Source organism: Ceratotherium simum, chromosome 15 (assembly GCF_057802395.1).
Source record: "Ceratotherium simum simum isolate JZ-2026a chromosome 15, ASM5780239v1, whole genome shotgun sequence".
Lineage (NCBI taxonomy): Eukaryota > Metazoa > Chordata > Mammalia > Perissodactyla > Rhinocerotidae > Ceratotherium > Ceratotherium simum.
This window is the reverse complement of record NC_141914.1, coordinates 34908831-34935507: the sequence shown is the minus strand read 5'-3', so window position 1 is coordinate 34935507 and position 26677 is coordinate 34908831. Positions and strand designations below refer to the sequence as shown.

The window sequence follows — 26677 nt, the reverse complement described above, 5'->3', positions numbered from 1 at the left end:
TTGTATAAATCTGTTTCAGCAAGCTTCCTTGCACTTCAGATCCAGATCTTTCAAACTACTTATTGGCCAAGTGCATTTGGACATATCGCAGAAAGCTTAGCCTCAGTATGTCCAAAATAAATTCATCAACTTCTCCCTGGAATTCTGTTTACTCCTGTGTTGTTAAATTGAGTGGTGTCACCATCTAACCAGTTTCCTAACCCAGAAACCTGGGTATTATTTCTACACTCCTCTCGTTCCCTTGTTGTCAATTTAACCTCTTAAATATTTCACAAACCCTTCTACTAATCCCCGTCTCCACTGCCTGTAAACAATTTCAGATCACCATCATCTCCTATGTACTATTGGTAATACTATCCTAGCTGGTTTCCTTATAGCCACTCCCCCCCAAATTTATCCACCCAAGTGTTCCTAAAATGCAAATCTCACTGTACTACTCCCTTGTCTAACACCTTATCTCCTTAGCCCAGCAGTATAACAGAGTAATTAAGAAAACAGGCCCTGGAATCAGATAGAAATGGGTTTGAATCTCACTTACATGCTATATGATCTTGGACAAGTAACAATTTTTGGTTCATTCACGTATGTAAAATGGATTAATAATATCGTTTTTCTTTTTAGATATTTTATAACTCTTTTTGCTTCTTCTCTTAATACTGTCCTTTTTATGATCCATGCTCTAGCCACACTGGACTTCTCTCAGATCCCAGAAGGCATTGAGCTGCCTCTGGACAGTCGCATGCTATTCTCTTTGCCTGGAACACTGACTGCACACCCAGCCCTCAATTGCCATGTCTCCGCAGAGATGCCATGTCCCTTGAGAAATGTTCAGCAACCTCATCTGCTCTTATTTAGCTTAGGTGCCCTTGCTATGTGCTCCTATATTTTTCTTCTTGAAATTCCTAATCCCCACACTTTCCACTGTGTCCTGTGAATGCTCATTTACTCTCTGCCTCCTTCTCCTGCATGATCACATACTCTCCACCCATTGTGAGTTCCATGAGGACATTGACCATTGACCTTGACCATCGTGTAAAGCTTCCTGTCCCTGCTGCCCAGTGCTTAACACGTTGTCTAGCAAAGATGGGGCATTCAGTAAATATTTGATGAATGTTTATAGATGAGATCATCTCACTAGTTTACATACATTTCCAATAAAGTGATCGTGTCATTCCTTCTGTAGGAAAAAATGTATCATAAAGTGTAATTCTCCTACCTCTGTAATGGCTCCCTAGGAAACTGACTACTTCTAGAGAGCTGTTTACACAATCAAATCAAGCGGTATTTTACTAGGAGGGAAAGCCCCAGGACAAGTCCCTTCTCTTGACCACAAAGTTCTATGTTTTCTTTCTTTTCTCTTGAAATCTTGGTTTCAGCAAAGCAAGATTTTTATCCTCCCCCCATAATCCTATAAATGCAATATAGAAATGCGTATACACTAAATCCCCAACCTTAGGTCTCAGATTGGGGGGGCAAACAACAAACCTATTTTTAGCATTACTTGGAAGGAAGTTTCTAGGTATGTAACTGACAAACATTCATGGAGAGCTGCTTTACTTTTCTATGGAGGCTTTGGGGGATTTTTTTTTTTTAACAGTTCTGCATGCTGAAAGAAAGTTCACAAATTTTAAAAGGAAATGTGGCCCTTTTCATTAGCTCCTTTTACCTCATGCTGAGTCATGGATGAGAGAGAATTTGTAGGCGGTTGAGCTGCAGGAAAAGTAATGCTGTCATTTACACTTGCAGGCTGTTATGCTTTCCAGAAAACTTTTTCCGTAGGTTGCGAAAGTGATTAATCTGCTGTTAAAACTGACAAAGAAGGTCCTCTGATAAGAGCAAGAATTAAATCAGGGATTTTTTCTTTAAAAAGTAAGTTCCCATTGCCAGTTTTAGACTAGAAAAAAATAGATTTGGATGTTTTTTACTTTTGGTCTTTTTGTGTGTGTGTGTGAGTTTGGTCATGACTTAAAACAATCACAGGACTTTTATGTCTGTTTATTGGTATGGTTCATTCCTCATGTTTTATATCTAAATTATTCATTTCTATATCCTGTTCCCTTGCTGTTTTTTTTCATTTCGTATATCTATATCTGGGTCTTATTTTTTAATACTTTCCACATCATCTTGCTTCTCAACCCCCGATCTCTTCAATCTCTTTTTTAACATTAACACTGGTGAAAATGGTCTAAGTTCCTTTTGTGATATAAATCCCTCCCTCTCTGAAAATTTCCATCCATATAACAATTCTACAACAGTTTTAAAAACTTGAACAAAAGTTATTTGGTACAGTTGAAATGAAACGTCATTGCCTGAAGTGTTTAGAAAATATGTTTTTATTTTTTATGTAAAAAATGACTGAGAGGTAAAGCTTTTCCACTGAGTTCTGGGAAATATACATGTCATTTGAAATTTTTTCTAGGGACCCTGCATTTCAGCTGGCAACCTAAAGGAACAGATAAATAAATAAATCACATGGTATAACTTAACTTTTTTATACTTCCGCGGGGAACCAGTGACTCATTTAGAGGATTCAGAGCCCTCACAAAGGTAGAATAATATGTTAGAATCTTATTAAACTTGCCTTTAGCATTTCAATGCCAGTTTTTATAACAAGTTCATATAGATTGTTGAAATGCACTAGCTTGACCCTCTTCCTTTTTACATTTTTCTGCTCCTAAGCCTCACCATTCTATGTTAGGGTATGTCAGGTTATTTTACTTTTTTTCTTCTTCCTCTCCTTAGTTTTGAAGACTGACTTCTGAGCTTGGGCCATTCCCTTGGCAACTGAATGGACTCATGGGAGTAGAATGGAGAGAAAGTTCTTTCACAACTCTGACAGCACTGCCCCCCAGTGAGGAAGGGAAGATACAAAGAGAAATGGCCCCTTCTTTAACTGAATGGACCAGGCTAGGGGACTCGCATTCTTCTTTTAGTCCTGAAGTTTAGATATATATACTGCTTTTGCCCCTGGGCTACAAATCCAGGTTTTAACATTCTGAAGTTGAAAATGTCAAAACCATTTACAATTGAAACCTGCTAACTATTACTGTATATTTATATGGGTATTTCATAGGGGAAAAAATAAGGAGCATATAAATGGGTTTGTTTTGTATCTGAATTGCCAAGATTATTTCTGTTCCTTCATTAAATGTGTATGAAATATAGGTAAGCACACGCATAAACACATATCTTTATTTATATACTTATATAAATCTACGTAGAGAGCATATATTAGATAACACTGTTGTAGTTTCTTCATCCATCTTTGAGATGCTATCACATAATGTCCATGGCTGCATCTTGTAATAAAAGATTACAGTTTTTTGGAGGGGGTCTCCTTGGGGCAGGACGAGGTGTGGAGATCCTTTACATTCCGCTTTTAAGTAGAGCAAGGTCACTGCTACCTACAGAAGTGGCTACATGCAGGTTTGTCTAAGTTTTCATGGCAACATGGAATAACTTTTAAACCAGAAGGAAAAAACCCTCTTTGGTTGTTGTTTTTATTGTTGCTATTGAGATTAGCTGTCTTAATTTGCAGTATTTTTAAAAGTTAGGAATACTTTGATTTGACATTTTTAAAACGAAAAGGTTCTATAGATATTATGGAAAAGTCTCTCTCTGAACTAAATGCCAGTGACAAAATTTAGACCAGAAAGTAGTCATGAAGCAACAGTAATGAGATATGATTGTGGTTTAGAGGGAGAAGAAAAGCCCTGCAGGGAACAGCACAAGTGCAGTAAATTATGAATCGCTGCTAAATAGGTCTCATTAGTCCACCGTTGACTATGTTTAATTGACGTTAGAAAAAAATCTAGAAAACTTTGGGGAGTATATACAAGAAAACTTGGTGTTAAACTAATAAAAGTCAGTAGAGTGTCGGTTTTAAAAATCAGAAACAGTTGATTGTGTGCGAGGGTCCACAGGCAGCAGCCATTTCACTAATACGTGCTTATAGAAAAGCTGTTTATATTTCCTAAGAGAAATGACCTGCCGAATGCTGGGTGATGTAATATGTGACAATTGTGGATGAGTTTCTCCCCTCCTGCTAGATATTTTCCACAAAATATAGACCTGAAATATTGTTCTAAAGTTGACTCTGCTGGGGACTGGAACACAAGAGGGCATTTATAGTGATTATTTTCATGTTGTTACTCTGCAAAGCCCGAGTGCCAGATGCTAAATCCTATCAACATAATGTATCTTTAATTAAATATTATACTTGCAATACAATTAATAATGTGGCCTGTTTCCATAACTGTATTAAAAAATTACCATAATTTTTGTATAATAGGCTAATAAAAAGGCAGTGTGTTTTGAAACAGCCTTTCCTAAAGTGGTTATGTGCTTTGTGTCTGTTGAATTTTGAATTTAGATTAAGAGATTGATGGCCAGAATTATCTGATGCAATGTACTCAGGACTTTAAATTAGGAGGGGGTCTTGTAGGCTCTAGCATTATGTTGTTTCTTTTAAGATGAAATAGATTTCCTTCTTTTCAGTGGGCTCACTATTTAAGAGCTTTAGGGAATAATTCACCTGTTTGTGCTCCCTCTTTCCTCTAACTCCTTCTAAAACCCAAGAAATACACAAAATGTTAATTTCGAGGGTACAGTACATTGGACGGTGATGGTTCCTAATGAATGGGAGCTCATGCTTCTGGTTCTGTGGCCATCGTTGATGTCGTTTTAATTTTCACAATGTGTTAACATAATAGTTACATTTCCCTGGCTGTCCTGTGGGGAAAGAATTTTAAATGGTACCACACATGGAGAAAAAACTTTGATATTTAAAAATAATATTTTCTTTTAAACTGAGATCATATGTGCATACAGAAGAATGTATATAGCTATGACAGTAGAGCTTTAATAAAAAAACATTTTGTAAGCTGCCTTTTTCAAGACTGTTTGAAAATGTCACCCTCAGCTAAACAGAAGTAATTTGCATCAGAGATGTGTGTGTCCTTACTCTTAATGAAACAACAGTCCCCTTCTTCAGAGAGTAATTGTTTTCCTTGCTATGTATTTTTTTCTCGACACTGAGTGTCCCTCTCCTGCCCTTCTTATGCCCTAATATTCGTCCCGTAATTCTATCAGATGAGTTGTCAACTAAAATTAAAGGCAGATGTTACCCTTCACAATCTGTCCTGATCCAATTTCTCAGCCTTGCTTTAGGTAGTTGCTTCTAGTGTAAAAGTGGCTAATAGAACAACTTTGGAACGACAAAGCCTAGATTCAGATACCAACATTAGATTGTTCTGTGACCTTGGACAAGTTACTTAAGCTCCCTAGAGCTCAGTTTCTTCATCTATGAAATGGGAACAATAATAGGCACTTCCTCAGTTATAAGTAAAGCACTTATATACAGATGGCACACAGTGTGTATCAGCTATTATTAAATTCCTGCCGAACTGTTTTCCCTGTGTGCCTTATCCTTTTGTCTGTGCCTCTGCTCACATCATTTGCTTGAAACAGAATCCACTCTCCTGCTGCAACTCAGGCACAAGCACAGGCACAACATGAAGCCACGTTTGTGTTCTGTCTAACTCACCCCACATGATATAGCTCAGAGAGCCACTCTCTCCCTGCCAGTTTGGTAATAACCCATCTGAAACCTTAATAACTTCTCTTGTGTTGCTTAGCATTCTCAACTGTTATGTGACAGGCATTTACTAGTATTATTTTCTCTCTTTTGCTGGTCTGTGAACTCCTTGGATCCAGGGAACTCATGTGATAAATTTCTCCCTACTCCAAAGAGCCCAGTGCCTTGTGATCTGCTATGCTTATTTAATTGGCAAGGATCGCTTTTCTTAATATATCTCTTATTTGAGACACGTGTTCTCTTATTTTTGCATTAATCCTATCACTTCTGGGCATTGGTGAAGATCAGAAAATTAGGAGGAACAAAACTAAATACATTTAGTCCATTTAAGCAATATGTGAGTTCCTCTTGGGTTTCCTTCCCTCATTTAGCTCTCAATAGTTTTGCAAAAGAATGACAAATTCCTTATTTAAAGGAAAATGAAAGCAGATCTGTTACTTCTATCATATGAATGACATTTTTTATCAATGGATAGATAAATAGAACATTTACCTACGTACGGTTTATGCACATATATACTAAATTCATAAAAATTGTGCAAGAAACTCTCAGTGCCTGTATAATTTTTTTTGTCATGTTCATGTGGGTTATAAACCAACAACTACATTCTGAAAACTCGAATGCTATTAAATCTTTAAAAATATTATACTCTGGGGGCCGGCCGAGTGGCGTAGCAGTTAAGTTCACATGCTCCACTTCTGCAGCCCGGGGTTCGCAGGTTCAGATCCTGGGCGAGGGACCTACACACTGCTTTCAAGCCATGCTGTGGGGGCATCCCATATAAAGTAGAGGACGATGGGCATAGACGTTAACCCAGGGCCAATCTTCCTTAGCAAAAAGAGGAGGATCAACAATGAATGTTAGCTCAAGGCTAATCTTCCTCACACACACACAAAAATATATTATACTCTGCAAAATAAATTTTTAACACTCTATGTTCCACAATGAAAGTTATGTTGCATTATTTCTTTGCCACCGAAAACTTTTGAGGCTCAAAATAGTTTAATTTTTATACATTGAAGCTACTTACTTGACCGTGTTTTAAAAACAAATTGTAAAATCATAAAACATGATAATTTCATGAATTCTATTGGGGGATATTTTATTATTGGACATCTTAAGGACTGTAGAATTTATTTAAGAATACAAATTTTGAATTAAAGAGATGAAATGTATTGTTTTTATAGTTCCATTTGAAAATATGAAAGTTTTGCTATTGGTTTTTACAGCATTTTTGCTTGACTTTGTTTTGTTTTTGCTTTCTGTTATTGTCATTGTTTTGTTTGTTTTTGCAGCATTGCGGGTATGTCTGCTTCTTATTTCTGTGACACCACACAGAAAGTCTCTTTTACATAGCCTTAATTAAGTCTATTTTTAGTCTTTAAGTCTCTTTTACATAGACTTAAATAACCTTTATGGTTCTTCAGTGAGGAATGACAGTTCATTTATTCTAGGGTGGTTAGTGCAATACCTCGGATCCAGGTAAGTCGTGGAAACCAACCAAACATATGGTTTGCTTTATAGTGATATTTTAGGTTGCATTCTTTCTTTATAGATGCTTCTTGTTTGCATAGAGGACACCTAGAAATAATCTACATTTTCTTCCATATTTCCTAAAGCAAATATTCTTTCCATTTTTGAAATAGACAAGTTATTACAAAAGAAGTATTTCACTTTACCCTTCGTTAGAGGACAAACCATGGTGCAAGCAAGCAGACAAATGGTTAATTGATACTTGGCCTCTGATTGCAGAATACTAGGGAGTGGTGAGGAGTGTGGCAGCTTTAACCCAGGCTGTATGTAGGAATGCAGACTCAGTGTTGCTAGACCCCTGGGACTGAGTTCTATTTAATGACCCATCACCTCTAAGGCCTTCAATTTGTGAGATTCAGCACCCCAGAAGACAGTCAGTTTAGTGCTGTATTTGACAAAGCCAAATTGGTGGTTCTTTTCTAACCCCAAATCCCAATTTTAGGTAAACTATTTAGACAAAGTCTAATAAGTATATGAAATAAATACAGTATAATTTGGGGGGTTTTGTTGTTTTTTTGTTTCCCCCTTCCCCCTGAGGAATCTCCACAGCCAAATGACTTTCAGTCAGAGGCAAGATTGTATCTTTGAATTTTGGCCAGAAGTAAAACCATTTAGGTCTCTTGTACACGTACATTGTGCTTCCTCACAAGATTGTCTAGCCCCACTGTTAAGGCACATGCACAACTGCTGTGCTGCTTTCCCAAAAGAAACAAGTCACCCTCTCTCTCAGAGGAGCCATAGACTACTAAATGTGAATAATGTCACTTAATTTTGACTACCAGAATTGAAGCCTTCAGTTTTAACATAGCCTTATTCCATGATTTTGTTTCTCTTTGTTCTGACACCCTAGTTTAGTAGCCGTGTTAACAGTGATCGTTTCAAGCATATTTTCTTGGTTTCTGTCAAATCAGCCACACCAGTGGATCTCATTTGCTCCATACCTACTCATAGTTGGAAATATGATTTTACAAAGTAAAAGATGCTAGAAAAAGTTATGCTTGGACAGAAATTGTATAGGTATCAGCTCTCTAATTAATGCTCTAGGATCCTTTTTCTTCCAATTCTCTGTCCCTCCTTAGGGCCTCATCTTTTTTTCCCTGGCTTGTAGCAGTAGCTTCTTGTCTGGCTCCCTTTATTCCCTGCAAAAACATGTGGCTTCCAGCTTAATATTTCTTCAACACAGCCCTGTTCCTGGCATTCTACATTTGGCTTCCTAACAATCAACCTGTTATAGAGAGGGAAGGAATGTGATAATAATAATGGTATAACAATAATAATAAACAAATGCTCTTAGATGCTCCATCTCCAATATCAAATGTTGAGACAGCAAGGCTTTTGGAATTCAATATCACAGGATTTAACACTGAGGTATTTGGCTTGGGTCTGAATTGCAAGTGGATAGTGTGGCTGATTGAGAGAAGATCATCTGATATACATGAAAAGTGAATAGGTGGGGAGTTGACATTTTGTTAGAATGTCTGCCTGGTATTTAGATATACCATTGCACCTCCTCCTCAAATCTTTGTTATCAGAAACAAATTACTTTGTGAAGACAGTGTATCATAACTCAGCACAATGGGAACATCTTAATGCATTGCTTCCTGGTCTTGGTTTTGCAATTAAATATGTATGATAAATAGTAGGTTATTGCATTTGAGTGTTTGTATATGTTAAGGCACATTGACTACTTGGTTACCACGCTGTAAACAGCTTTTTTGAAGAATTTTAAATTTGTAATCTATCTATAATATGTTAAATGAAAAAATAAGATATAAAATTGCATATAAACAAAGTTCATGTTTAAACACCAACGGCCATACCTACCGCACGCATGCAAACATACGTGCACACACATACAAACAAATATACTTGTAAATGCGTAGGAAACAAAAAGCTTGGAAATTTACCAAAATTTAATAGTTATTATCACTAAGGTTTTGAATTACGGGTGTTTCCCATCTTCTTTATTAATCTTGTTAATATTTCCCATATTTTCTGCAATAAGTATTACGTTTTAATGAAGAAATGTATCTAACATGAGGACTCACCTAGCGCTCTCATACACAGCTCTAAGACACAGTGAATGATATGTTGTTCACACATCATTAAAAACCCATGGAATCACCAAGGAATAAATACAATCAAAGCTAAATTATTTTTTTATAATAGTAAAATATCTTGAATAGTTCTGTTGCCTGCTACCTACAGATGGTATCCCTGGGAAATTGTATGTTTTGCTGCCCCCCCCCCTTTTTTTTTACCTGCTGTAGTATGGAGTGAAGAAATCTAGCAATAAAATGAATAGCTTTGTAGATTATACCTCTTATGCCTGAGATCACTTGTGGTAATTTAAAAAATTTTTTTTCCTGTGATTTCCCCTTTTTTCACCAAATAATAATGTAGTTGATGCTGCTTACTATGTTCCTATATTTCTGTAATGCCAATCATCCTAGAACCCATCAGGGCTCACACATACGCATGCACACACGAAAACACACAGACTAAAGAAAGAAAAGTAAGAAAATGGGGGATAACTTCATACTTGAATATATCCATTTATTAATGCCTTTATTCATCCATGATGTTTTGATAGCCTACTGTGGCTTAATCTTTGTGCTACCACGTTCTAGGTGTCATTAAAGTATGAATTGATGAATATTAGAACATGGTCCCTACTCTCTAGTTATATAGTTTAGAACAACAGTTCTCAAACTTGAGAGTGCATAAGAATGACCTAGGTGATGGCATTTATCTGAGATACATGGGATATCAGAGGAAGAGCAGGCTAGGCGAAGATATTGGAATTCAGCTGCCCGTGTGAAGTGTGAAGAAGTGTTTTTAGCCAGCCCCTTGAAGGGAAGGAGTTGAGTAACAAGAAGACAGGCAACTTGCCTGATGTCATCCATAGTTACAGATTAGAATGAAGGACCCTGGTCCTCGGCCTTTTAAACCAGTGGTCTTTGGTGGGCTGGAACTCAACTCGATGTTTAAAAAACTCATGGGTTGCAGTAGAGTATTATATTCCAAGTAGAGTTTGTCAGACTTCTGGGAATCTGAGAAGTTTCCCCTGGTTTTCTGCCTGTTTCCCCCGACTGTAGTTGAATTCATTGAGGCCAGGAACCATAGCTTGTTACCCAGCAACTGGCAAAATTCCTGGTATTTTGGGCCGGCCCCATGGCTTAGCGGTTAAGTGCGCGCACTCCGCTGCTGGCGGCCCGGGTTCGGATCCCGGGCGCACACCGATGCACCACTTCTCTGGCCATGCTGAGGCTGCGTCCCACATACAGCAACTAGAAGGAAGTGCAACTGTGACATACAACTATCTACTGGGGCTTTGGGGGGGGGGGAAATTCCTGGTATTTAGAAAGTGGTCAGTTAATGGTCGATGACTCTATGAATGACGCTATTTTTCAAAAAGAAATTCTAAAGTCATATGTTTAGAGGCAACTAATATCATATTTCTTTGCTTTTCAGTGGTTTGAGAAAATGCAATGTGTTCTCTGAAAGGAAAAGATGTTTGGAGATGCGATTGTTTTTCTCTGTAAATAAAGCTATTTTATTTTAAATATAAGTATATGTGCTCATTTTATAAAAGAAAATGAAGGAAGAAAAAAAAGAGCAAAATACCTATATTGTCAATAGTAACTACTCGGGTCGGTTTTTTCTTCTTCAGATATTAGACTTTAACCATGCTATATGTACAAGTTTATATCCTGTTATTTTCATGTAACATTACAGCATAAGAGGATTAAACGTTTTGTAACGTAGGTAGATCTTGAGATTTATCAAAATGAATCTTGAAAGTAGTATCAGAATGAGAAAGGTCTCAGTTTATATGTCATTCCGCAGGACCTCAGGTCTCAGAATTTATCTGAGATCAAAGGCAGTCCTTAGACACTTGAAGCTACCGTAGATCTTTGAATTCTTCCAATCAAATCCCTGTATCTTATAAAAAGGAAATTGAAACCCGAAGAACAACATAAAGTGAATTTGTTTTGACCCAGGGCTTTCAGACCTTGTTGTTGCAATTTAAAATTTTGTCCCAAAGAATATTTATCTTTGAATTTGTTATTGTCTGCTATGTTGTAATTCTAAAAAGAAAGAAAACGAGGATAAAATAACTCTTCATTTTACTCTCTTAAGGAAGTTCTACTGGAGGAATAAATCCCAAGTAATTGAGCTCTGTCAGCCACTTGTACCTCTCAGCTGATGAAGAGTTGTAGTCGTGGTGCTGATATCCTGATCTTGGCCTGGCCACCATCCCCTTTCTTTCCCGTAGAGCTTGGTCACCATATACCGTGGTCAAAATAGTGGCAATCTCTCCCACAAGCCATCCTCAAATTTCCAAGTGACAGTGGCTATCTAGAAAAGAAAAAACATAAATTCTTTACTACTCCAAATTCTAGCACGTTGACTGCACTGCATCATCTAAAATATCAAATAGACACTATCAGCAAAGCTTTCAAAAATGTACATGGACAAATAGCAAGGGGTGGCTTGGAGGACCATTCAGACCAGGACTGTTTGTTGTTGCTCTTGTCATTGTTATTTTTTTTATGTTTTATTTTTTTGTGAGGGAGATCAGCCCTGAGCTAACATCTGTGCCCGTCTTCCTCTACTTTACATGGGACGCTGCCACAGCATGGCATGACAAGCGGTGCGTCAGTGCACGCCCGGGATCTGAACCCATGAACCCTGGGCCGCCGAAGCAGAGCACACGCACTTAACCGCTTGTGCCACCGGGCCAGCCCCTTGTCATTGTTATTTTTAAAAAAGGCTATCCATATATTGAAAAACACTGCTAATTTCCCTTTACCTCTGAGGATATAAACTCCATCCTATTATTTAAATAGTTGCCCAGAGAAAGCAAGAAAGGAGCTACCTTAATTGTGTACTCAGTGATTGAGGGACAAAGACAGGCATGAGAGAAACTTTTGCTTCCAGATCAACTCTTCATCACCTCACCATGCTCAGGCCACACCATCTACCAGAAATGAATCTACTCCATGTGGTCAGTGCAGGATTTATCTGGGCATTTGCTGAACCTGCTTGCAATTTATTTTTATTTCTTCCGATAGACATAGATTTGGCACAGGAGAGTGAATTCTTTCTGGAACAGCAGATGTGCCCAGTACACTCGTTTGCTATAACCATTTGTGCTGTGGTTGAAAAAAAAATTTTTTTTTACAGTGCAGAGTTGTTGAAGGGGGAGGGTTAAAAAACCAGAACCATTTTAGCGATTATGCAAAGTTAGAATGTGAGTAATTTTGCTACAGTTAGTCATTATGTGCTTTCATAGCCTGTTTTACAAGGATAAAGGGATATGTACACGTTTGGTGAATAGAGCTCTTATTTGTCCCTAATAGTCGCTTTTTATGAAAACATTTTCCACCCTTTCTCCTACTCATTGGCAAAAGTGCTCTCTCCTTAGAAATTATACCCTTCTGTGATTCAGCCCTTTATCTGTCTACAATAAGTGGACAAATAGCCTCCATTTCTGAGAACAAATATGTGAAGAGAAGAGAAACTTTTCTTCTGCATACAATATATAATGTGGATGATGTACACTCAGATCATAATAATACAGTGATCATTTAAAAATGAGCATATTTTCTGCAAAAAGAAAAAAAACTGAGCAAACATCTAGTGACTTTGCTATGAGCTTAATGTGCTGTAAATATGGTGTTCTTTCAGTATTTTCTTTGAAATATTTGATAGGTCTTAGCAAATTTTGTTCACAGAATTCTCTAAGGACTGTAATGCACCACCTATTCCTTTTTTGCTTTGCTTTCGGTCACCCAAATTCCTTTGGAAATATGTGAACGAAGGTCTGTTTGTTTCCACTGAAGCAAATATAGCCACTTGCTCACACTGGTGGCTTCCCTTACTGAATTCCACTACTATTTTGGAAACTCCTGTATGAAAACACAGCAACCCAACTTGTCCTCGTTGAGCCTTGTTGGTGATTTCCATGCAGTGCTGCCTGGTGTCTATATGCTGAATTTCACTTTTGTTGGAGAACAAAACTGGGATTGTTCCCTTTTTGTAAGGCTTATTACTAAGTCTGGTGTGATGGTAAGAACACTGGTCTTAGAGTCTGGAAAACTGAGTTTCAGTTCTGACCCTGTCAAGGGCTTTTCACTTTGGGCAAATCTTCCCTGAGCCTTGTTTTCTTGAGGAGAAGATAGAAATTTATGACCTTCAAATTCTTTCAAACTCTAATACTCTATGATTCTCTAAAGAATATTGTATATTTTAGTGATGCACAAAAAAGTCAACTCTATTTCTTCTTCCTCAAAAATTCCTTTGTGCCTACATCTGCCCACAGTCTTTTCAGACTGTGTCTCAAAGGTGGTCACATTTTAACTTCTACCACTGACACACAAATTTCAGCAATGAGAATTCCCCACAGGACTTGGGGGTTTCCTGAGAGAAGGGATCACACTCTTTTATTCATCTTTTTGTCTTTTAATGGCTTCTGAGTAGCAGTAATAGACTGGAATGGTTGGTTCTAATACAGTAGTTGATTATAACCAAAAACTACTGAACCATGCTTGCTCACCACATTTCGTGTTACCTACAGCTAAGAAACCTAAAATGCATAAACTAACTCAGATTATATTTTTTTAAAATTAGATTGAATTACAAAACCCTCTGTCATACTTAAATACTTCTTAGATGAGTAACTAAGGGTTTGGCTTCACAAAACTGATGGGGGAAGAGGAAGAGTGTGGGGCAGTTATAATTGAGCCAACTACTGCCATTATTGTTTTATTTTATTGAACATCTCTCTCATAGCAGTTGTCAATAACACATTATTGAAATAACTTTCATTCATTGAATAAGTATGTATGGAGTATATGTTTGCTAGATGTTGAGGATGGAATGTTGAATGAGAAAGACAAAGTCCTTGCCCATGTGAAGCTTAGAGGGGAAGAGAACATTAATGAAAGAATTACAAAACAATGGACAAGCCTTATCACAAGGGAAGTACAGTCTGTTAAAGGGACATCATGATGGATACTTTACTCAGACTTGGAGACTCAGGACTGGCTCTCTAGAAGAAGTGTCATTCATTTGAAACTGAAGGATGAATACTAGTTAGGGGTTGGGAGGTGGGAGCAGGTTGGAAAGTATTTAAGTTGGATAACCATAGGTTGGCTGGAGTATAGAGTCCCAGGGGGAGGGAGGTAAGAGAGGAGGCTAGAAAGCAAAGCAGTGGCTCTATCAGGAAAGAATTCAACTTCATCCTAAGAGCAATGAGAACCTTTGGGAGATTTTAATAATGAAAGGCGATGATCTGATTTGGGTTTTAGGAATATTCTGGGTGCAGCATGGAGAATTTACTAGAGGTCAATAAGAGATCAATTTTCAAAAAATACATATATAATCATAAGTGTATATGTATGCAATATATATAGTGCAGTAAACTAGGGCACCAATGATAGTGGACTGAACTAGGGTATCAATAAGTTGACACTGAGAACTGGAAAGATTGAAGGTAATTAGGAGATAGAATCAACCATTTTTATAATACCAAGGGAAGAAAAAATAGGATGGCTATATTTATAAGATTCAATCACATTACTGTAAGTCTTTGAGATACCTACTAACCTTGAAATATTACTGGTTTACAAAATTTTTGTCAATATACATATGCACTCTTATTTTACTTTTCTTTCTAGACTGTTATTTTGAATGCACGTGCCCTTGCTTACCAGCTGCATGACATTCCATTGGATCGATGTACCATGATTTCCTCAACTATCCTCTAATTTTTAAAAAATACACCATAAAACATAAGTTATAGCCATTTTATTTTATTTTTTTTAAATTTATTTATTTATTTATTTTAATTTTTTGTTTATTACAGTAACATTGGTTTATAACATTGTAAAAATTTCAGGTGTACATCATTGTACTTCTGTTTCTGCATAGATTACATCATGTTCACCACCAAAATACTAATTACAACCCATCACCACACACATGTACCGAATTATCCCTTTCACCCTCCTCCCTCCCCCCTTCCCCTCTGGTAACCACCAATCCAATCTCTGTCCCTATGTGTTTGTTTATTGTTGTTATTATCTACTACTTAATGAAGGAAATCATACGGTATTTGACCTTCTCCTTCTGAGTTATTTCACTTTGCATTATACCCTCAATGCCCATCCATGATGTCACAAATGGCTGGATTTCATCATTTCTTATGGCTGAGTAGTATTCCATTGTGTATATATACCACATCTTCTTTATCCATTCATCCCTTGATGGGCACTTAGGTTGCTTCCAAGTCTTGGCTATTGTGAATAACGCTGCAATGAACACATGGGTGCATGTACCTTTACAAATTGGTGTTTTCAAGTTCTTTAGATAAATACCCAGCAGTGGGATAGCTGGATCATATGGTAGTTCTATCCTTGATTTTTTGAGGAATCTCCATACTGTTTTCCATAGTGGCTGCACCAGTTTGCACTCCCACCAGCAGTGTATGAGAGTTCCCTTCTCTCCACAACCTCTCCAACACATGTTGTTTCCTGTCTTGTTAATTATAGCCATTCTGACGGGCGTGAGGTGATATCTCATTGTAGTTTTGATTTGCATTTCCCTGATAGTTAGTGATTTTGAACATCTTTTCATGTGTCTGTTGGCCATCTGTATATCTTCTTTGGAGAAATGTCTGTTCAGGTCTTTTGCCCATTTTTTAATTGGGTTGGTAGTTTTTTTGTTGGTAAGATGCATGAGTTCTTTATATATTTTGGAGAATAAGCCCTTATCAGAAGTATGGTTTGCAAATATCTTCTCCCAATTGTTAGGTTGTCTTTTCGTTTTGTTGATGGTTTCCTTTGCTGTGCAGAAGCTTTTTAGTTTGATGTAGTCCCATTTGTTTATTTTTTCTATTGTTTCTCTTGCCCGGTCAGACGTGGTGTTTGAAAAGATGTTGCTAAGACTGATGTCTAAGAGCGTACTGCCTATGTTTTCTTCTAGAAGTTTCACAGTTTCAGGTCTTACATTCAAGTCTTTAATCCATTTGGAGTTAATTTTTGTGTATGGTGTAAGGTAAGGGTCTACTTTCATTTTTTTGCATATGGCTATCCAGTTTTCCCAACACCATTTGTTGAAGAGACTTTCTTTTCCCCATTGTATGTTCTTGGCTCCTTTGTCAAAGATTAGCTGTCCATAGATGTGTGGGTTTATTTCTGGGCTTTCGATTCTATTCCATTGATCTGTGTGTCTGTCTTTGTGCCAGTACCGTGCTGTTTTGGTTACTACAGCTTTGTAGTATATTTTGAAATCAGGGAGTGTGATACCTCCAGCTTTGTTCTTTTTTCTCAGGATTCCTTTAGCTATTCGGGGTCTTTTGTTGTTCCATATAAATTTTAGGATTCTTTGTTCTATTTCTGTGAAAAATGTTGTTGGAACTTTGATAGGGATTGCATTGAATCTATAGATGGCTTTAGGAAGTATGGACATCTTAACTATGTTAATTCTTCCAATCCAAGAGCACGGAATATCTTTCCATTTCTTTGTGTCTTCAATTTCTTTCAGAAATGTTTTATAGTTTTCGGTGTAGAGATCTTTCACCTCTTTGGTTAAGTTTATTCCTAGGTATTTTATTCTTTTTGTTGCAATTGTAAATGGGATGGTATTCTTAATTTCTCTTTCTGCTACTTCGTTGTTAGTGTACAGAAATGCAACTGATTTTTGTATGTTGATTTTGTATCCTGCAACTTTACCATATTCGTTTATTACTTCTAAAAGTTTTCTGGTGGATTCTTTAGGGTTTTCTATATATAAAATCATGTCATCTGCAAATAGTGACAGTTTCACTTCTTCCTTTCCAATTTGGATCCCATTTATTTCTTTCTCTTGCCTGATTGCTCTGGCTAGGACTTCCAGTACTATGTTAAATAGGAGTGATGACAGTGGGCATCCTTGTCTGGTTCCTGTTCTTAGAGGGATGGCTTTCAGTTTTTCACCATTGAGGATGATATTAGCTGTGGGTTTCTCATATATGGTCTTTATTATGTTGAGGTACTTTCCTTCTATACCCATTTTATTCAGAGTTTTTATCATAAATGGATGCTGGATCTTGTCAAATGCTTTCGCTGCATCTATTGAGATGATCATGTGATTTTTATTCTTCATTTTATTAATGTGGTGTATTACGTTGATTGATTTGCGAATGTTAAACCATCCCTGCATCCCTGGAATAAATCCCGCTTGATCATGGTGTATAATCTTTTTAACGTATTCTTGTATGTGATTTGCTAGTATTTTATTGAGGATTTTCGCATCGATGTTCATCAGTGATATTGGCCTGTAATTTTCTTTTTTTTGTGTTGTCCTTGTCTGGTTTTGGTATCAGGGTAATGTCAGCTTCGTAGAATGAGTTAGGGAGCTTCCCCCCCTCCTCAATTTTTTGGAAGAGTTTGAGAAGGATAGGTATTAAGTCTTTTTTGAATGTTTGGTAGAATTCACCAGGAAAGCCGTCTGGTCCTGGACTTTTATTTTTGGGGAGGTTTTTGATTACTGTTTCGATCTCCTTACTGGTGATTGGTCTATTCAAATTTTCTACTTCTTCTTGATCCAGTTTTGGAAGGTTGTATGATTCTAAGAATTTATCCATTTCTTCCAGATTGTCGAATTGGTTGGCATATAGCTTTTCATAGTATTCTCTTATAATCTTTTGTATTTCTGAGGTGTCTGTTGTAATCTCTCCTCTTTCATTTCTGATTTTACTTATTTGTGCCTTCTTTCTTTTTTTCTTGGTGAGTCTAGCTAAAGGTTTGTCAATTTTGTTGATCTTTTCAAAGAACCAGCTCTTGGTTTTATTAATTTTTTCTATTGTTTTTGGTCTCTATTTCATTTATTTCTGCTCTGATTTTTATTATTTCCCTTCTTCTACTGATTTTGGGCTTTGTTTGTTCTTCTTTTTCCAGTTCCTTCAGGTGCATTGTTAGATTGTTTATTTGAGATTTTTCTTGTTTGTTGAGATAGGCCTGTATCGCTATAAACTTCCCTCTTAGAACTGCTTTTGCTGTATCCCATAAATTCTGGCATGTCGTATTTTCATTTTCATTTGTCTCCAGGTATTTTTTGATTTCTTCTTTGCTTTCTTCGTTAACCCAGTCGTTGTTCAGTAGCATTTTGTTTAATCTCCACGTATTTGTGGCTTTTCTGATTTTCTTCCTATAGTTGATTTCTAGTTTCATACCGTTGTGGTCACAAAAGATGCTTGGTATTATTTCAATCTTCTTAAATTTATGGAGACTTGTTTTGTGGCCTAATATGTGATCAATCCTGGAGAATGTTCCATGTGCCTTTGAAAAGAACGTGTATTTTTCGGTTTTTGGATGGAATGCTCTGTATATATCTACTAGGTCCATCTGTTGTAGTGTGTCGTTTAAGGCCAATGTTTCCTTATTGATCTTCTGTTTGGATGATCTATCCGTTGGTGTAAGTGGAGTGTTAAAGTCCCCTAGTATTATTGTGTTACTGTCTATTTCTGTTTTTATGTCTGTTAATAATTGTTTTATATATTTAGGTGCACCTACATTGGGTGCGTACATATTTACAAGTGTTATATCCTCTTGTTGGATTGTTCCCTTGATCATTATGTAATACCCTTCTTTGTCTCTTTTTACAGTTTTTGTTTTAAAGTCTATTTTGTCTGATATGAGTACTGCTACCCCAGCTTTCTTTTCATTGCCATTTGCGTGGAGTATCTTTTTCCATCCCTTCACTTTCAGTTTGTGAGTGTCTTTAGGTCTGAAGTGTGTCTCTTGTATGCAGCATATATATGGGTCTTGTTTTTTTATCCAGTCAGCCACCCTATGCCTTTTAATTGGAGCATTTAGTCCATTGACGTTTAAAGTAGCTATTGATAAGTATGTACTTACTGCCATTTTTTAACTTTTTTTTTTTTCTCAGTGTTTTAGTAGTCCTTCTCTGTTCCTTTCTTCTTCTATACAGAATTGATGGTGACTTTAGTTTGACCTCTGTCTGAAAGCTGTACTCTTTAACTACCCTCCTCCCTCATGTTTTTGATATCATATCTAACCTCTTTGTTGTGCATTTGTATCCATTACGTTCTAATCATGGAAATAGATGATTTTTCCTATTTGTGGTCTTCTCTTTTCCCCTTAAATCAGTCCCTTTAACATTTCTTGTAGCAGTGGTTTCTTGGTGACAAACTCCTTTAATTTTTGCTTATCTGGGAAAATTTTGATCTCTCCTTCCATTTTGAATGATAACCTTGCTGGGTAGAGTATTCTTGGCTGTAAGTTTTTTCCTTTTAGCACTTTAAATATATCGTGCCATTCTCTTCTAGCCTGTAAGGTTTCTGCTGAGAAGTCAGCTGATAACCTTATGGGGTTTCCTTTGTACGTAACTTGACATTCTCTTGCAGCTTTTAGGATTCTCTCCTTATCTTTAATTCTGGACATTTTGATTATGATGTGTCTTGGTGTGGGCCTCTTTGGGTTTATCTTGTTTGGGGCTCTCTGTGCTTCCTGTACCTGGATGTCTGTTTCCTTCCTTAGGTTAGGGAAGTTTTCATCTATTATTTCTTGAAATAGATTCTCTGACCCCTTGTCTCGCTCTTCTCCTTCCGGGACACCTATAACACGGATGTTAGTGTGCTTGATGTTGTCCCAGAGGTCCCTTAGACTGTCCTCGCTCTTTTTAATTCTTTTCTCTTTTACCTGTTCACCTCAGGTAATTTCTTCTAGTCTTTCGTCCAGCTCGCAGATCCGTTCTTCTGTATCCTCTACTCTGCTTTTGAGTCCCTCTAATGAATTTTTCATTTCCAGTATTGTATTCTTCAGTTCTGATTGGTTCTTTTTTATATCTTCCATTTCTTTGTTGACATTTTCACTGAGTTCATCTATTCTTCTCCCCAGATCAGTGAGCATCCTTAACACTCTTAGTTTGAACTCTCTGTCGGGTAGGTTGCTCATTTCTGTTTCACTTAGTTCCTTTTCTGGGTTTTTGTCCTGTTCCCTCACTTGGAATGTATTCTTTTGCCTCCTCATTTTGCCTCTTTCCCTGTGCTTGTGTCTTCGTATTAGGTAGGTCAGCTACGTCTCCTGCTCTTGGATAGGTGACCTTATGTAAGTGATGCCTTAGGAGGCTTCCGGTGTGCTTCCCTCAGTTCTCAATGTTCCAGGGGTGACCCCTATGTGGGCTACGTGTATCCTTCTGCTGTGGCCTGTTTGCTCTCTCTGTAGGCGCCCAGGGAGGCTGAGTTATGCTCCTGGCCAGCTGTTGTAATGCTCAGCTGCTTGTAGTTGTTGTGGGCCCTTCAGTCTCTTTATCAGGTGTGGGGAGCCCCAGCACAGTTGGCTGCAAGTTCTAATACCACATTTGTGTTGCAGTATTTCTTTTAAGTGAGTAGGCCCCGAGCATGGCAGGTTGTTAGGCTCAGGGCCTTACAATTGCTGTAATCCTCTAGCCTATTAGGTCTCTTGTCAGCTCTCTGAGGATTGCAGCTGGGTGGGGCTGGCCTCAGGCACAGGAGCACCCAATTGTTTCAGGTTTTGGAAGGTGGAGCAAACCTCCTTTGTGGGTCTTTGAGAAGCACAAGCCTTCTGCAGCTGAGAAGCCCTGCCGCCCACAGGTCCACACACACAGTCAACACAGTCCTCCCCCGTGTGAACGCCCCGACCTCCCCAAGTGGACCCAGTCTCTCCACGGCAGGAGCCCCACACACTCTGCCACCGCCCCACACTCTCCACCCGCTCCTTGTGCACACCCTGCCCCGCTCAAGTCGGCTCACTTGCCAGACTGCAGAGAATCCAGTCACCAATCTATGCAGGCCCACAAGTTGCCTGAGGGCTTGTTGTTGGGTGGGGCCAGTCTCTAGGGTGGGCTGCCTGCCCTGGCTGAGCTGGATTAAATCGGTGCTCTAGTGGGTGGAGCAGACCCTGGGCTAGCAGGCCTCAGGGAGAACTCCAATGGCGTCTGTGTCAGCACGCCCACACCAGGCCACAACAATGGCCGCTGCCAATGTCCCAGTCCCTGGAGAGGTCTCACCCCTCACCGAGATGCACTCAGGGCCTATTAGGTGAGTCTCTTGTCACCAAAGCACTGTACACTTTTCTTTCTGGTGATTTTAGGATGCTTTCTGAAACGAGTGAGTTTGCGCGCGGGCCCTTTAAGAGCCAGTTTTAGTTTCTTTGTGAACCGGGTTTTCTGGGGGTTCTCCCCAGTGTTTTAGTAGCAGGCACAGTCAGATATTATGCCACTGGTCTCGATTGTGCTGGGTCCACAAAATGCCCACAGCGGGGGCGCTCCCCGGCTCAGGGCCCCGCGCCTCCAGGGAGGCTGCGAACCTGTGCGCTGCTCCACGCGGCCGTGGAGCTGGCGGCTTGTGAAGGTGGCGTTTTTCCTCTCCAGAAGGGAGTCTCTGCCTCTTCCACCTCAGTTAGGATTGTCCGTTGTTGCAGGAGTTCCTCTCATCCAGTTTTCAGTTCTGTCTCAGGGGTAATTTTTCCACGAGTAGTTGTAAATTGGCTGTGTCCACGGGAGGAGGTGAGTTCGAGTCTCCTTACGCCGCCATCTTGACTCCGCCCCAGTTATAGCCATTTTAATGACTCTTCATTGCCAGTTTAACCACCAAAATTATTATTCCAAGTTCCAGTGCTGCCAGTCATGTAAAAATACACCTGTACTATCATATACTCAGTGAGATTGTGTTTTATTATTTCTTGGCTGATTGTGTTTTATTATTTCTTGGCTAATTGGTTCAACTCTCAATGCATTTCACTAAACCCCTGGCCTGATTAGAGAAAAGTGCATAGGCCCTTGAGGTGATAATTCAGTGTATGAGGTCGTTTGCTATGGAAATAGGCTCTTCTCTCACTACATTCCTTGATTATAGAACACACTCAGATTGAATTAACCCTCATCACAATGGCATTTTATCCAATGCCAGCCGCATGCATGCTAGGGACTAAGTGTACTGTATTATATGGGTATTTATATAAATAGGAGTCTTAGAGACCTCTCAAGTTCAACACTGATGACTTACCATCTCGTTTGACAGTTATTTGGGGGAAAAAATCACTGCTTAAAATACTGGCTTTCATTGTTTTAACATGAGGACATGATAGTTTTATGAACATGTGAGTGCAAGGCTTCATCTGGATCATTGCTTCTCTGTTTACTAGTTAGGGATTAATAAATGAGGACTTTCAAGGTAGCTTCTTGGTGCTCCCAACTGACTTTATTTTATTTCTGGGAAAACAAGTTGACATACTGGCATTGGTGTCTTCGGTAGTCCAGGGAGCCACTTGTCTTCAAAGTCTCTTATACCATTCTGAAGTGTTGTGAGAATTAATTAAATGGAACAGCTTCTAAGACAAACACTCTGGAATGCCACACCAGACCATGCTGATTTTGCTGTCTCTACCTCTGGAGCTATTAAGAATAGCCCCTCACTAGCTAGAGTATGTGTTCACAGAGCACTGCGCTGTGAAATGAACAAGTGCTGATACAATGCACAGAAGTAAGATATTTTTGTTTGCATCTCTCCACAAGAGCTCTTTGGGGAACTTGTAGTGTGTGTGTGTGTGTGTGTGTGTGTGTGTGTGTTTAGGTGTCCATCAACGACTGAAGATTAGGGTATTAGTAGTGTCCCTGTATTGGCAACGATGTTTTGAACTCAGTGGCACCAATTAAAATCCTGTGATTTTAATGTCAAAAGTAATTTTTGAGGGGCCGTCCTGGTGGCTCAGCGGTTAAGTGTGCGCGCTCCACTGTGGCAGCTGGGGGTTCCCAGGTTCGGACTCGGGGCGCACCGACGCACCGCTCGTCAAGCCATGCTGTGGCAGTGTCCCATATAAAGTAGAGGAAGATGGGCACAGATGTTAGCCCAGGGCCAATCTTCCTTGGCAAAAAAAAGAGGAGGATTGGCATTGGATATTAGCTCAGGGCTGATCTTCCTCACACACAAACAAAAAGTAATTTCTGAGATCGTTTTAACCATTCACCACTTTTCAGCTATCATTTATGAGGTAATGTTTTTCTTTAATGTGGAAAATACAGAAAAATATGAAGATAAAAATAAAAATTTCTATTAATTGTGCCAGCTGATACAATTTTAACCTTTTAAAAATATTTTTAAATCACTTTAAATTTTTTACTATATTCCTTTTTTTCTATGTATACACACACACAAGTTGGGATAATACAGTATTATTTGTTTGGTGTGTAACTATTGAAATAATTTATATATTTTGTATATTATTTTTAAAAATTATATATCTTCCACTGATTAAAAAAGTAATATGTGGTTAGAAACTTTGGAAAACATGAAAAATATACAGAACACCCAAAAATCACTCCCTTAAAATAACCACTGTTATTAACTGGAGAATAAATCCATCTAGCTATATATGTTAAGGGCTAGGAAAAAATGATGAAGTAATTTTTTTATTGAGCAAAAAACAAGTAACAAATAAGTAACGCATGGCATTATAACTGAAAGAGGTAAGCTGTGTTTGCATTTTTTCTCATTGTACAAATTCAAACCAAGTGTATCCATTCATCCATCCAGCCTTATTTATTAAGGATCTACCTGTTGTGAATCCTCAGTGATGAGATCAAGCTCTTATTGGCCGTTAAAACTCATTGGAAATATTCAGAATTTACTCTTGGAGTCACTGGATTTTGAATGTCATTGTGTCTTCTTTTATAGAGGAATAATGTTAGAAGAACAGGAAACATGTGGACAGGTTCGCCTCAACTCTGTGCCTCATCCAGGGAAGCTCATCTTTTATGTGGGTTGTAGAGAGACTTTTATTTGAAGGAAAAGATAGACTACTCATTTAGAAAGGATACGGAGAAAATAACCGTATTCCTCTGTCGTCTTCATTGTTCAGATGAGGAGTCAATGTAGAGAAATAATGTGACTTTTTCAGTGTCACTCAACTCTAAACCGTGGCAAAGCTGGAGTTTTTTCCCCTGAGTTCTAGTGCACGACTCTTCAATTTAATTGATGATCCTCCCTGGTGATATTTCTATTTGCCAGTGTCCTTAACTTGGAATGTAAGTTGCAAAATGCACCTCATGCATTACATTGGGCCTGCGGAAATCCTTCTTTTGGCTTCCTAGCATTTGTAAAAAAATGAGTAAAACCTTAAAGTCAGAAGAGGAACATTGGATCCATATTTCACACAGCAGAAATCAGCTGGCACAGGATAGCAGCTGCCTTTAGACAGAATATGAACTCTTTAGTTTTACGTAGTCCACGTGACCCTATTATTTCCCAGGTACCAACACTGAGTATATTTTGCTGTCTGTTATCCCATTTACTTCATTGTTTTTCTTCTAGGAGAAATATTTTTCTGTATCCTCATCTTGATTGCCTGTCTCTTAAAAATAGGAAAACTATAGAGAGACTGAGAAGTCCTCTTGTTTTGTTTTGTTATTTTTTTCACATGGATCTGTTTTACTGTTTCTTTACCTGAGAGAGGGAGAATGGTTTTTAAAACCCCAAATTTTGGAGCCAGGCTATGTGGGTTTGAATCCTGGATCTGCCACCTGCTAGCTGTGTAGCCTTGGGTGGTTACTTAATTTCTCTGTGCTTCAGTATCTTCATCTGGAAAATAGGGATAATAATAGTTTCTGTCTCAAGGGTGCTTGTGAGGATTAAGTACAAACTGTGTTCAACACACAATGTTTACACAAAGTAAATCCTACATAAATGTTTGCTATTATTATACATTTTTTCGATACCGATAGGTATTTTAGTTTGTTTTTCCTGTCACAAGGATATTCAGACAAAGGAGGTAACCACAGTGAAAAACTGTTCATCAGGTCTTATTCAAATAATTTTAAACAATTGTTGTGAGAATAAAATTGAAGTTGAGGGGCTAGCCCGTGGCTGAGTGGTTCAAGTTTCACACGCTCCACTAGGTGGCCCGGGTTTGTGGGTTCGGATCCCGAGTGCAGACGTACTCCACTCATCAGCCATGTTGTGGAGGCATCCCACATACAAAGTAGTAGAAGGTTGGCACGATGTTAGCTTAGGGCTCAGGGCTAGTCTTCCTCAAGCAAAAAAAAAAAGAGGAAGATTGCCAGTGCATGTTAGCTCAGGGGGGATCTTCCTCACCAAAGAAAAAAAAAATTGAGGTTGAAATACTTGTAATCCTTTCTAACAAATTACCCATCTTCCTTTCCACAGTTTGTCTATTCTTTGTCCACATGGAAATATCGTTCTATGTAGCATGAGTTGTGTTGTACATATGATTGATTTCATGTTCTGTGTTTTTCGTTTAACATTTACATTTTCATTTAACATCTTAAACATTTTTCCATGTCATTATAATAGCTGGAATCAAAATGTAAGGAAGGGGCTTTGAGTTTTATGTTGTTGTTTACATGTAGGGTCCTAGTTTTTGCATACTTTTCCCTTCTGTTACCTTACAAAGTTTCCTTTCTAAGTAGAAATAATTTTTGCTCATCACATCAAATTTTGTCCAAAAAGTTGAATTAACTAAGAATTCTGTGAGTACAGTGACTCTGATTGCCTTTGTTTTATTGTGGCTTTAGCAACTAGCACACAGCAGAATTTCAATAAATTTTTATTGAATAAATAATTTGGATTAATTAAATTTCTAGGGATTGGGATATTATTTGCGAACAATCATGTGGAGTGCTATTCCTCAATGTGACTGTAGAAAAATTTAATTGAAGGAAGTACAATGATTGAGATTAGGCAAAACTGTGGTAAATGCATGCTTACCATAACAACTATAATTTAGTCCAAAAGGAGTGAACCATCCTTTTCCCAAAGTCTAACAATAAATGGGGGTGGAATGGGAAAGCTAGTAATCTGTGTGTTTTATCTTGTTTTTAATATATGGAGGATAATGCATTCTTTAGATTATCCAGATTAAATATGCTTTAGAAATAAAATTCTACTTGGCATTTTGACAAACCCACCCTACATTCCTTAGGTTAATTTCTGTGCTAATTTTTACATTACTAATAATTGTATTGTTATAACTAAATCAACTAAATGTTACTGGGGTTTGGGATATAGTTGATTCAAAATGTATTTTGTTTCAGTACATGTTATTGAAGATTATTTTAAAATGCATTAGTCTCTTTCCTTTCATGGTAAGTTTATTTAAAGTCTATCCCTTGACTATTTTTGTAAGAAATTTGAGCCAGCATGAAGTAGAACTTACATATACAATATGACATTAAAATGAAAATAAGCATCTCATATGCTTCTTTGAAAGATAATAATATTAATCAATTCAAAAGTAAAGTCATTAAACTATTTAGAGGTAGAGAGAGACTAATGAGATTACTGTAATTAAGCATGTGTTAAATGTACCAGAGTTTCTTGATTGTCAAGTAATAAGAGAAATGAGATAGCTCATATTCTGCATGTTTGGTTATAATCTGACAAGGGAAATGCATTTTTCCTTGGGAGATCATTATTCATTCATTCAAATATTTGTTAAATGCCTACTATGTGCTATGATATGAAAAAGCCATAGGGAAGCAGCAGCAAATAAAAGGGACAGT

General features: G+C 37.9%; 1 protein-coding gene across 9 annotated transcripts in view; it reads left to right on the top strand.

Moving 5' to 3' along the window:
• The window catches only part of LPP (LIM domain containing preferred translocation partner in lipoma), a 665849-nt gene that overhangs the window by 381466 nt on the left and 257706 nt on the right, over window positions 1–26677 (top strand). Inside the window, exon 1 of one of the 9 annotated variants that reach the window (XM_087439872.1) lies at window positions 21079–21200. The exons of the other annotated variants lie outside the window; for them this stretch is intronic. The gene's annotated coding sequence lies outside the window, so the exon portion shown is untranslated. Of the gene's footprint in view, window positions 1–21078; window positions 21201–26677 lie in introns of those variants that run through there. 9 annotated transcript variants of the gene reach the window in all.